This window comes from Artibeus jamaicensis, unplaced genomic scaffold (assembly GCF_021234435.1).
Source record: "Artibeus jamaicensis isolate MK-2021 breed Jamaican fruit bat unplaced genomic scaffold, CSHL_Jam_final contig_415, whole genome shotgun sequence".
NCBI lineage: Eukaryota > Metazoa > Chordata > Mammalia > Chiroptera > Phyllostomidae > Artibeus > Artibeus jamaicensis.
In genome coordinates, this window is record NW_026521823.1 from 37088672 (window position 1) to 37100131 (window position 11460).

Sequence of the window (11460 nt, forward strand, 5' to 3'; positions counted from 1 at the left end):
AGAATCAGGTAGATTCTACTTTTGTACAATAATATAAACATCTGATATTTTGTTAAAAGAGAATATGCTCTTATATATAAATATTAAAAAGTGTGAGGGATGGCACACAACTCTTCAAATAAAAATTTAAGGGGTTAAGAGCAGACCTCCCTGAGGTATGTGGAGTATTTTGGTATGTGGATTATTTTGAGTGGAAAGCAATTGAGAATTTAAAAACTTTAAATTGGGGCCTTGTCTAAATGAGAGTTATCACCAGAAATGACTCTTTGTAGCCTATCTATAGAGCAGGGCAAACTTCAAATTACTGGACATTTGCTCTTCTTATCATCTTGCAAATGACCCTCTTCCCCTGTAAAGCCTCAGAGCATCTTATCCTGTCTCTTGGCTCAGAGTGGCATGTTTGACCTTTCTGACTCTGACCCTGCCATATATATGTAATTAAATTAGGTTGTCTTCTCTACTTTATTCGTCTCGTGTCCATTTAAATATCCGAGAAGCTGAAATAACCTAGAAGGATCCGGCAACATTTTTATTTTCTGCCGCACAGTATGAATTTGAAAAGTATACACCTTTTTAGAAAACCAGTAGGTTTTTCTCTTTTTTTCCTTTTGCCTCTGTGTGTGGGGGTGCATAGGTGGAATTCATGAATTTAAAAAGCTTAAAGATCAAACAGGACAGCTTCAAAGCAGGCTGCTGCGGCGGTCACTCCATCCAGGGGCATCTGGGGGAACTTTCTGTTCCTACCAGGCCTTCCTCACTGCCTGAGGGTCAGGGACCCTGGAAAACAGCCTTTCATGTGCTCAGCTACTGTGGGAGCCAGGAAGCATTGCCCACAGAGCCGTATAGCAAAGGGAACTAGCTGCCCAGTGGGCTTGCTGGTTGGCCTCACTGCCTCCTCCCCTCAGAAATGTGCATCCTGGAAGCATTGCACGAAGTGCTTTGGAAGATGCAGTGAACAGGATATGCTCACAGACCACTGGCAGCCTCGGACCCTAGACTAGTAGTTTATCCTTTATTTGCACATACACATACACAATTCTACATAAGTGCACAAGTGTGATTTTATAATTTGCTTTTCCCCCCTCAGTGCTGTCCTAGGCTGTTCAGGCTGTAACGAAATACCATGGACTGGGTGGCGGATGCGTAGCAGAAATGTATTTCCCACAGTTCCGCGGGCTGGAAGCTGGGGATCAGGGTAGCAGCGTGCTTGGGTAAGGGCTTCCTTCTGGGTTCATCGATGTCATCAGTCTGTGTCCCCACAGGGCGGTGGAAAGGGGCTGAGAAACTCTCCAGGGTCTTTTCTAAGGGCACTAATCTCATTCTTGGAGGCTCCACCCTCAGGACCTAAGCTCCTCCCCAAATCCCCACCTCTGAATACCATAATCTTTGGGAGTTATTTCAGCATGTGAATTTTGGGGGCAGGAGTTAAACATTTAGCCCATAGTGAGTCCAAGGTTATTTTTGTTGTTGTTCGGCTCCCTTCCTCCTCCCCGTAAGTTACAGTAGATTTTTCTATCTCCTTGCCCCACCCCCACCCCACCCCCACAACAACAAACTAATTGGTATCTTTCTGCTTTTCCTTTAGGATTATATAACCATGCGTGGGCATTTACTGTGGGAGGTAAGCAGACCAGTGTTCTTGACGCGATAGAACTATGCGGTCACCTTTTATTTTATAATCATCATTGAGACACATTCAGTCAGATAAACTCAAGCATAAATCAAGGCCAGGTACCAACATATTTTCATCTGGATTCTCTCTCAGTCCAAAGTTTTTTGCCAATCGTGCTGCTGACCTTGGTGCAGCAGCGTGGGCCTTTGCCCAGAGACCACCAGGGCTCTGCCTCATTCCTTGTTTGATACAATGCAAGGCTGTCTCAGTTCACAGTGGCACTTTCCCCTTGGCCTGCATGGGTGGGGAGGACAGGTGGGCAGGACAGGTGAGCAGCAGATGGACCATTGGCCGGTGTATCCCATTCACGCCGAGACTTTGTGGCTGAGACGATCAGTAACACAGCATCCAAACAGAAGGCTTGTGAGAAGGGATGGAGGCCTTTTAAATATCCCATCGGGAGGGAGAAAGAGATCGACTCTCCTAGGCAAACTGAGTCATGTGGTTATTCCCTATGGTGCCCCTTTGGGTAGAGATGAACTGACAAATGTTGTGGCTTTTGCAATTTGCCTTCCATTTTTTAATATCAGGAGCTCCCATCCCCACTCTCATCCGCCAAATGGAAGTGCTCAGGCCCCTCACCCCCCCAGGAGCCCCTGGTGTGTTTGTTTCTCCCTAAGAAATCTGTATGTTAATTTATTTCAGGACACTAAGTTCAGAAACTATGGAATATCCATCGGCCAGACTTTCCTGGGCACCTGGCGTGTGCTCCACATTGAACAGAGAGGGAATAATGGTCACACACCTGATGGTCGCTGAGAAGCCTCACCCAGACGATACAAGCCTAGGAAACACCTGAGGCGAGAACGCTGTGGGCGTGACCCGTGGTGCCTGAAGGTGGAAGCACAGGGTGGGTGCGAGGGGCACTGCGTGACCACCTTCCACTCCTGCAAGAAGCAGGGAAGCTTCCTAAGAGGCAACACCTTTCGTGTAGATGCTTGGTCTCATTAATGCTGAGAAAAATCACTTGCTGACAAGGAGATTCAGTATACAGATATCTGTATTTTATAACAGTAAAAAGGCTAGTCACTGTGATTATTTTAAAATGAATGTATCGTAGCCTGGGGTTCTGGAGCTGGGAGCCTGGATCTGAATTCTGGTCCCATCAAAGGAGGGCGAGTGACATTAGGCAAGCGACTGGGCCTTTTTGGATTGCAGTGTCTGCCTCTGTGAAGCAGAGATTAGTAAGATTTACCTGAAGGAGTTCACGTGCAGGTTAAGTAATTCCACCAATAGAAAGCACCCAGAGCAGGGCCTGGGACACGGTGAGAGCCCCACAAATGTCACCTCTAACTCGATACTTCAGGTCCCCAGAGATTGTTAAAGTGCCGTTGCATCAGTTAAATTCTTTTACAAAACAGCCCAAAGAATAGGAGCTGAAAAGATGGTTTTTATATGGAAGACATGGGAATTCACCCAGCAAATTTAAAGGCTTAAAACTCATTCCTCTATTTCCACAGATCTTGTTAACCTGTAGCATCAAAAGATCACAGAGCTTCCCACCTATTTTTAATTTTAAAAATTTTTTTTATTGTTGTTCTATGACAGTTGTCCCAATTTTCCCTCGTTCCTCTCCCATGCCTTACCCACCACTCCCACACTCGACCCCCACCCTGTTGTCCGTGTCCACGGGTCATTCGTACTTGATCTTTAACTAGACCTTCCCCTTCTCTTCTCCCTTCTCCCCTTCTCCCTCCCCTCTGGTCCCCGTCAGTCTGTTGCTTGTTTCCTGTGGTTCTATTTTGTTCATTAGGTTCCACTTATCAAAGTGTACTATTTATACAGTATGATTAACTGAAAGCATTCTGTTTTCTTTTCAAATAACAAGTTGTCTCAGAAGGAGGTGATGTTCCAGCGTTTGCTGGAAGAGGAATGGAAAGTGGGTCTTCTGAGGAAGGAACTAAGATGCTCACGCTATAACTATGTGCTTACTCTAATAAGAAGCTTAAAGCCAGAGCGCCCCCCTGACCCCCTACTCCAGGCACAAAGATGAGGGAAAGCGGCCCCACCAGCCCAGCCCAGCAGCCTTGTTGGCAAAAGAGGAAAAAGAGGCAGCAAATAGAGCAGGTTTGCAAAAGTATCCTTCCGTGGCTTCGTTCTTGTAAGTGCCGATTCCTCAGCCTGGAATCCAAGATTCTCTTCTTTCTGGTCTTATTCTGTCCTTTGGAGCCATCGCCACACCTGTCCCCTGGACACGGTGCTCCGCCGAATGCACCCTTGGCTCTCCCACTTACAATTCATGCTGCCCACCTTCCTTGTGTGTGTGGGGGTCCTCCTGGAATTCACACGAGCGCCTTGCACAGAAGTCCTTTCTGACCAGCCCCCTACCCACTCCCAAATGTTCCCACCGCTTTGGGGTGGAGGGCCCTCCTCCCCGTCTTTGCCTGCGTGTTTACCTTCCACACAGGCACTTAACAGAGAATTTCTGGCGGCGCTCGCTGTTTTGTGTGTGGGCGTATCGAAGTCATAAATAGTATCCAACTCTGCTTATCATCTGCAACTTGCTTTTCTCCTCCAGCAATATGTCCTGGCAATCTGTCCAGCAGGATGAGTCTTAAATGCCACCAGAGTCCCCCCGCCTCTCCAACCTTACAGGGTTCTGCTGTGTATCAGAAGTACTCTCTATTCGTACTCTTGGAGTCTATTAAGAAGCTTTTTCCACATCATACACATGTGTAGTAGAATTATGAGTGACTTAAATATGTTATACTTTTATCTTTACCTTTCTATAATTTCAAAAATTTTGACTATTACCTCAAAATTATATTTAAACAAAAAGATGCTAGGTTAAACACACACATACACACACACCTCACCATACATATATTTTCCTTTTCTTTCTTCCTCTTTTTTTTTTTTTTTGCTGTCATTTCATGTTACTTAAGCACCTATTAACTTGTCTGCCCCAGGACCTTGATATTGGGACTGACCGTGCCTTGACGAGGGAACATAAAGGTCACCAGGAAAATATGCCACTGTGGCAAATGCTCCAGACACACCCAACTCATGGGCGACAGCCTCACCATTGAGGATCCGAGAAGAGCAAGTCTCAGATGAAGTTCTGCCACGCTGTGTCGTGACTGGCCACGTCAGGGTCCAGGCAAGAGGAGAAACAGATGCTTCTGTGTACCTTTATGGAAAGCTCATATTATTCATATTATTATTTTATTAGATAACCATATTACACACTGTGCACTAGATAAATAGGTAGCATTTTAATGTTATAGATTCTGTGACTATCAAATATGTAAACACATATTACATATTATATAATTCTAATATTTTACAGAGGTTAATATCAAATGTTGATGAAAGCTCTACAGTCAAGCATGACGACTGTGGATCACACCGGTTCCCCTCCCCCCCACCCGATCCACATGCCGCGTCCACCCTCATAAACCCACGCAGTGAGAGGCCCTGGGCACGGCCCCGAATCGTGGGCTGGTTAGAAACAACTGTTCCCAATGCACAGTAATGCTGGGTTGTAAAACAAACATCAACAGCCTGTCTTTCTTTAAAATCTGATATTTCATGTATCATAGATTTAAAAAAAATGATTGCATTAACATGCTTGTTTTGGCACCTCTTGAAAGCTTGCACCTGAGGTGACTGCCTGGCTGGTCTGTCTCACCCTTGTCCCGCCTGCAGCCCCACCGCTGCCATTTAGCCACTAAGCATTATCGACAGACGAGCACCGAGGTGGCGTGTGCGGGCTGTGCTGTGGGCTTCACGTAGTTCCGGCCCACGGGCCTCCGCCGTGGGAAGCTCTGTCTCCCCTGCCAACCCTGCTGGGTCCCGGAGGCAGGATTTGGTGGCTCTTGTCGCTTGCATCACACGGGGAGAGTCCTCCATGTTCATGGCTGTTGACATAAAACTACGTAGGGACTGGCCTTGGGCACGGGCTTTGCGGGGAAGGGTACAGACCTCACTGGGTTTTTGCACCCTGTTCCAATTTCTCTACTTTTCCCCAGTTCCGAACATTTGAGATGTTATTTTAAAAGTCTTCAATTTAACCATTAAAAATCCATTTTAATGGTTAAATTAACCATTAAATGTTTATAACGTTCACTGTGCTAATTAGCAAAGCCTCAGGTATTTAGCAAAGACAGGGATTGTGGTTGCTCTTTGTGGTGGCTGGCTGTCTGGAGGGTGGTCTTTCTGACGGAGCGAGCCCACGACCCTTGGAGTGTGGCGTGTTTTGTAGAGTGACCATAGAGTGAAGCTTGCACTAATGGTGCATTCATGACATCACGCCATCTTTGCTGTAAGTACATTAAAGCAAATTACAGACCGAAGAACCACCACCCATGGTTAACGGACAAATTGTGGATCTGGTTTTCTTGTCTCAGGGAACTGGGGGTGTGGGCTGGGTTGTTAGGCACACTTGTATTTGTACTTGACAAGCTGAGTTCCATGGAAGGGGCCCCAGGAGGCATGACCCTAAGCCTTGTTGCCCTGGCAGCCCATCTGCCTTGCTGCTCAGCACGCACTGTCATGGAGCAGTGCCTATGGCAGGGGTGGCTGTCTAACCACGGCAGTGGTACCACTGGGGGCGCATTCGGTGGGAAGCATCAGCTCATCACCTGCAGGGGATGAGTGAAGACGGGGTAACCACCTGCATTCAACAGCAACAGCACGGGTTGCAAATGAATAATCAAGTGGTCCCAGGAGGGGTTAACCAGTAGAGTCTGATACAAGGGAGGGGTAGAGAACTCAGCATCGAGAAACCGAACTGGGTGAGGGCTTCAAGCCAAGGAACTGCTACTTCATCATAAAGCCCTCACTGTCCCCGAGGCTGAAGTGATGGGAATAAAGATCGTGGATAAGTTCTACTGCAGACTGGGGCATGGGCCGGTACGTGACCAGCACGAAACAAAGGTTCATGGGATGAGAGACTTAGGTTGACTCTTCAGTGCCCTGGGGCCCCCGCTGAGGGATTAGCCCACAGTCTTGCTGCTATTCAAGCTATCTGACTGGGCTTACCCTAGACCAGGTTCAAGATGCAGTCTCTGGAACTAGTTCAACATCAGCGTCTAAGATGATGGCTTTATTTTCTAGGGATCTGAAAGTTTATCCTAATAGAACATGGCAAGAAATGCTTCTGGCTAGCCAAAGACATGGGCTAAGTACCAATTAGCCCATGTTTTAAAGGAAGCTATCAACAGGCAAGAAGACTGAGCAATGAAAATCCACTTGCCCAAGTTCATTCACTTATTTGTGCATTCACTGGCTGATTCTTCTATGTGTGCTGACTGGGGATCAAACCCTCAACCTTGGTGTATCAGGATAGTGTTCTGACCAACTGGGCTACCCAGTTTGAGTCAACTAGCCCAAGTTTAGTGGCAGAGCTGGGGGTCGAAAGGGGTTTGTTGCAGAACCATGCACCCGTACTCCCCGCCGCTCTCGTGTGTGGCCAGCTGCACCAAATGATTTGAGAGAATGCACTTGCTCCCTTGTTTTTTACACAGGAGATGCGGCCGCTCCACTGACAGACGAGCTGGGTAGGTCCGCTCTGCTTTTGCTGAGGCGTGATGGGCAGTCCCATCGGAGTGTCTGCCTTTTAAAGGACTGGCGATGACTCATCAGCGGGCGCAGCTGTGAGTCACGCTGGACAAGCCGTCCTTCACAGCAGCATGATCTGAGAAGGAGAAAAGTGTGGGGTTCGAACCCAACGCACAGCTGTTTGTTAGTTAATAAAGGAAAGCTTAAACCAATGTCTCCAAGTGTATCCACATCTTTTACATTACTATGTACACAAATCAGCACGGGTTCATTTCTGGCTCACCCTTTGCTGGCTGAACTTAGCCTACTTAGTTTTCTTGATTTTTTTGTGTTCTTATTAGTGATAAAACAGTCTTGACAAGAACACTTTTGTGTTATCCCGTAACATAAAGAACACTTTTTTGTTATCCATTCTTCTCCAATTCTCCTTTCGGGGTTGGAAATACTTTGCCAAATAGAATACTTTGCGTTTAAGTGTTTTTTTTTTTAAATTTTGTACTTTTTCAATACATTAGAAGCATTTATAACAACAACTATGAGCTTGGCTACAACATCAGAACAATATGACAAACACACAGGTCTGTTTCAGTTTGGCCATCAGCACGTTGGGTGCATCCTCTCCTTTACAAGTTTTAAACTTTAGGTCACTCTGGCTTAGGCATCTTTGAGATGCCAGGTTACGGTGGGATTGGGTGATCATGGAAAACCATTTTGCTTATGGAATTCAAGTAAATCTCTGTCTTCCCGTAAGCCTGGCTCCTCCTGCTTTCTCAGGGGGGAAGCTGCGGTGCTTTCCATTTCAGTGATTAGAGCGGCAGGAGTTCCCTGTGAGCACATCCCAGAATCCCAAGTTCCCACACACCATGGTTCCTGGACTTCCAGACACATCCAGAATTTATTTGAAAATGAGGAAAATTGTGATAAAAACAGTAGTAAATCATTCTCTGCAAAATGTCCACCTACAAGAAATCAAGTAATAGTTTGAAAGTTAAGAAGGAACTATACAATGATGTTCAGGCACCGCACCTGACCATAGAGTTGTTAGAGTAACAAGCGTGGTTTGCGAAGCTAAAAATATTTGGTGAAGTGAACTTATGTATGTATGTTCATATCCTTGTGACTTTATATCAAGGGATAGGGTTTTCTGCATTGAGGAACAAAGACATCATTACCAAAAAGCCTTTAAAGGGTTAAGCAACATTTACAAATGTGAGGAGGAAACATTAAGAAGCAGATGGAAATGGACTTGAAAATTTTCAGCTAACCGTAGCCATTGAAAGATGCACTGAAAATGTAAACATATGGTGAGAGCATTCAAAAAGTATTTCTGGAATAACAAAAGAAAACATTCAACATCATTTAGCATCGTGCTTGCATTTTGGAACAGGTTTCTTTGGCATCTGGGACTTCCAATGTGTTTACAATGATTTCCCCTCTAAGAAGTCGTCAGTCACCATGGGACCCGTCGCTGTAGCAGCCAGCTCACATGGGATGGAGAGAAGTCCCGAAGCGGTCGAACACAGAATTGGGTCAATGAGGCAAAACTGTTGTTTGGTCATCAGACTCTTGCTTCATGCCTTGGTGTGTGTCTCTGTGTTGCGGAGGAGGTCCCCCACTAACCCTCAGCACATCTGTAGGTGATTTGAACAAGCCTGTCCTGTCTCCCTCAAAATGAGAGTCGAAGGTAAGACGCGAACTCCAGAAACTGCTCTGCGTCCCCCACTCCACCTGGGTGAGGCCACCTGGGTGAATTCCATAAGCAATGGCCCTTCTAAATTTACTGTGGGAGTGCTCAGCTGAGGGAAGAAAGGGGACGACAGCCCTGCCCTTTGCAAAGCCACCTTTCCGGGCAGGTTGCCTGAAATCCCCAGTGCTCAGGTGGAGCAGATGCTAAGCACCCAGGTGCCCTGGACAGTTTCATTTGCAAAAACTGGCCTCCGTCATAAGGCAGCAGAGAGCCTCAGAAGGAAGGCGGCCTCCGGGCTGGCGCGCGGAGCCCAGGGCAGTGAGACTGGGAAAGCTCTTTGTTTCTCTCTGGCTTGTGGATGCACTGGCTTTGATGTTCGCATTTTGGCTCATTAATAACTGATTTACATTTCCCAGACAGCAAATGGTGATCTGACACAAATTTATAAAAGAGCTCCAAATGGTGGAACTCTCTTCTACAACGAGTCCTTTGTGGTTTTTTTTTCTTCTTCTTCCTAACTCAAGGAGTTTGTGATTAAAATTTTAATGCGATCGTTGAACTCTCATGGGCTACTTAAAAAATAAAACACTATCTTATTTCCTTCCTCTCGGAGATCATGACGATGAGCTGCTCCTCGGTGGGCGTTGCACAATTGCCTTTTCATCTGCTCGGGGCCTCGGACACACCAGGATGTCCTCGGCAAACCGGAGAACAGGCGCGGAAGGGACCGGAAGTGGGAGCAGCAGGCAGTGGTGCTGGGTTCGCTGGCCCCCGTGTGTCCGGGCAGGTCACAGGGTGGCCTGGCCTTAGGCTCCAGGAGTATGCGGGAGTGGTTCTCACGGCTCTGAGTGCCTCCAAGCCTGAACGGGTCCTTTGGAAACACAGATGGGCTGATCAGAACTATGAAGAGAATCGAGTATATATATATATATACATGTTCCTTCTTGCCTACATCCTGGGAGACCAGATGCCTCACGGGAAACAGGGCGGCTTTTCTGTATTTTGCCCCATGTTTCTCTGGGAGAATATGGAGGTCAAGGGCTATTGCCAAGGATCTCTCGGGAGGCAAATCTCGGTGCCTCTTGGTCCTCCCCCTTCCCCACTCGTCTTTGCCATCCCTTGTGGATGACTCACGTCTTAGTGGCAGGGGAAGGGCTCCTCTCCTCCTGTTGGAAGGAGAAAAGACCCTGTGCATCCGGTCCCCTGGAAACACATTCTCCCAACCACAAAGGGAGCTCTGTGCCTCTGGCAGGTAAGGAGGTTGACCTGGGAAGTGGACCAGGGAGCTGGCCCCGGGCTGGGCAGCAGGGCAGTACCAGAGGAACAAGACACTGGGTAGCTTGACCCATGGCTTTGCTTCTGGCAAGAGGCTCAGTCCACTGAGTTAGTCTTCGCTTGGAGAAAGAGCTTAGGGAACAGCCGTGGGCTTGTTGTGTGGAATGAAAACATACCCAGATTGAAAGGCTTTGAAATGGGTACCACTTGAGGTCAGATTCTAAATGGTCACACAGCGTGAGCCACACTGACTCCATGCAGAGAAGCAACAAGCCACCCCAGTTCCCTGTATTATTGTAATAACAGAAAGAATGTGTTTGGAATTCCAGGCAAGACCTCCACCTGGGCTCAGTCCCAGATTCTACCTCATCTGTTCATGCCTTTTCAAACGAGCCTTTTACAAAGAGGCTGTTCTCCTCTCCAACTTCTTCCCCAACCGGAGAAGGAATCTGAGGTCCTCCCTCCTCGGCTTCGTTTGAAGGAAGGGGGAAACTGGAGAACCCTGCTCTGAGCAGGCTGGTTCCCAGAAAGTCGCTGAGAAAAGTGCTGGGTGGACTGGGGTTGCCTTTTGTTTGTCAAACTAATAAAACCAGGAGGCCATCAGGCCGAGGCGGCTGGACTGCTGCGAAGGTCTAGATGAGCAACCCGCAATCCAAGCCTGGAACAAGATTAGAGTCCAAACCCCAAGGATAACCGATCATAAACAGCCGGCAGGCCCTGAGCTAAAGCCAGACATTAATTCTGTTCCATCACTTCTGCCCTCTCTCTGTAGAAGTCTCTTCCGAGCTCTGGTTGGTGAAAGGGTCCTAACCACTTCCAGTTTTGCATTTGTTTTCACTCAAGGGAGCTAACATTTCCATAGGCCTGGGCTTATCTTTTAACATGTTCAAATCACAAGGCTCCTGCTCAGAAGTGGTGTGAGCCACATGCCCCTTTCCCTGGCGTGGACATCAGGGCGCTCAGGACAGAGGGAGCTCAATGGGGAAGTTATTTCTGCCAGGGTCTGAGTGACAGCTACGGAGTGGACGTCATCATGATTGGAAGCCAGTCTTCTCCGCCCACTGAAGTGGCAGGCGGAGTTCCATGGTGCCCAAAGACCCCTCGGAGAGCCTGGAGGGGGGAAGCAAGGAGCGCCTGCCTGTGCCCTGATGTAGGTCTTTCTCAGCACCCAGAGCATGGCTGACTTTTCACCGAGAGTGCTGCTTGCTGATTTCACCCTCTTGGATCCCAAACAGCTCCTGTAACACTTCACTGTTTTCCTAAGCCAAGGGGACCAGACTGAATTTTCTCGGGAGGGAATCAATTCTGTTCCCAGCCATGGAGG

At 47.5% G+C, this 11460-nt stretch overlaps 1 long non-coding RNA gene across 1 annotated transcript; it reads left to right on the forward strand.

Moving 5' to 3' along the window:
- Positions 1-1103: 1103 nt before the first annotated feature.
- On the forward strand, positions 1104-2404 carry LOC119037227 (uncharacterized). The gene is made up of 3 exons (XR_005080166.2): positions 1104-1211; positions 1586-1621; positions 2318-2404. It is a non-coding gene; the product is annotated as an uncharacterized LOC119037227 (long non-coding RNA).
- The last annotated feature ends 9056 nt before the right edge of the window (positions 2405-11460 follow it).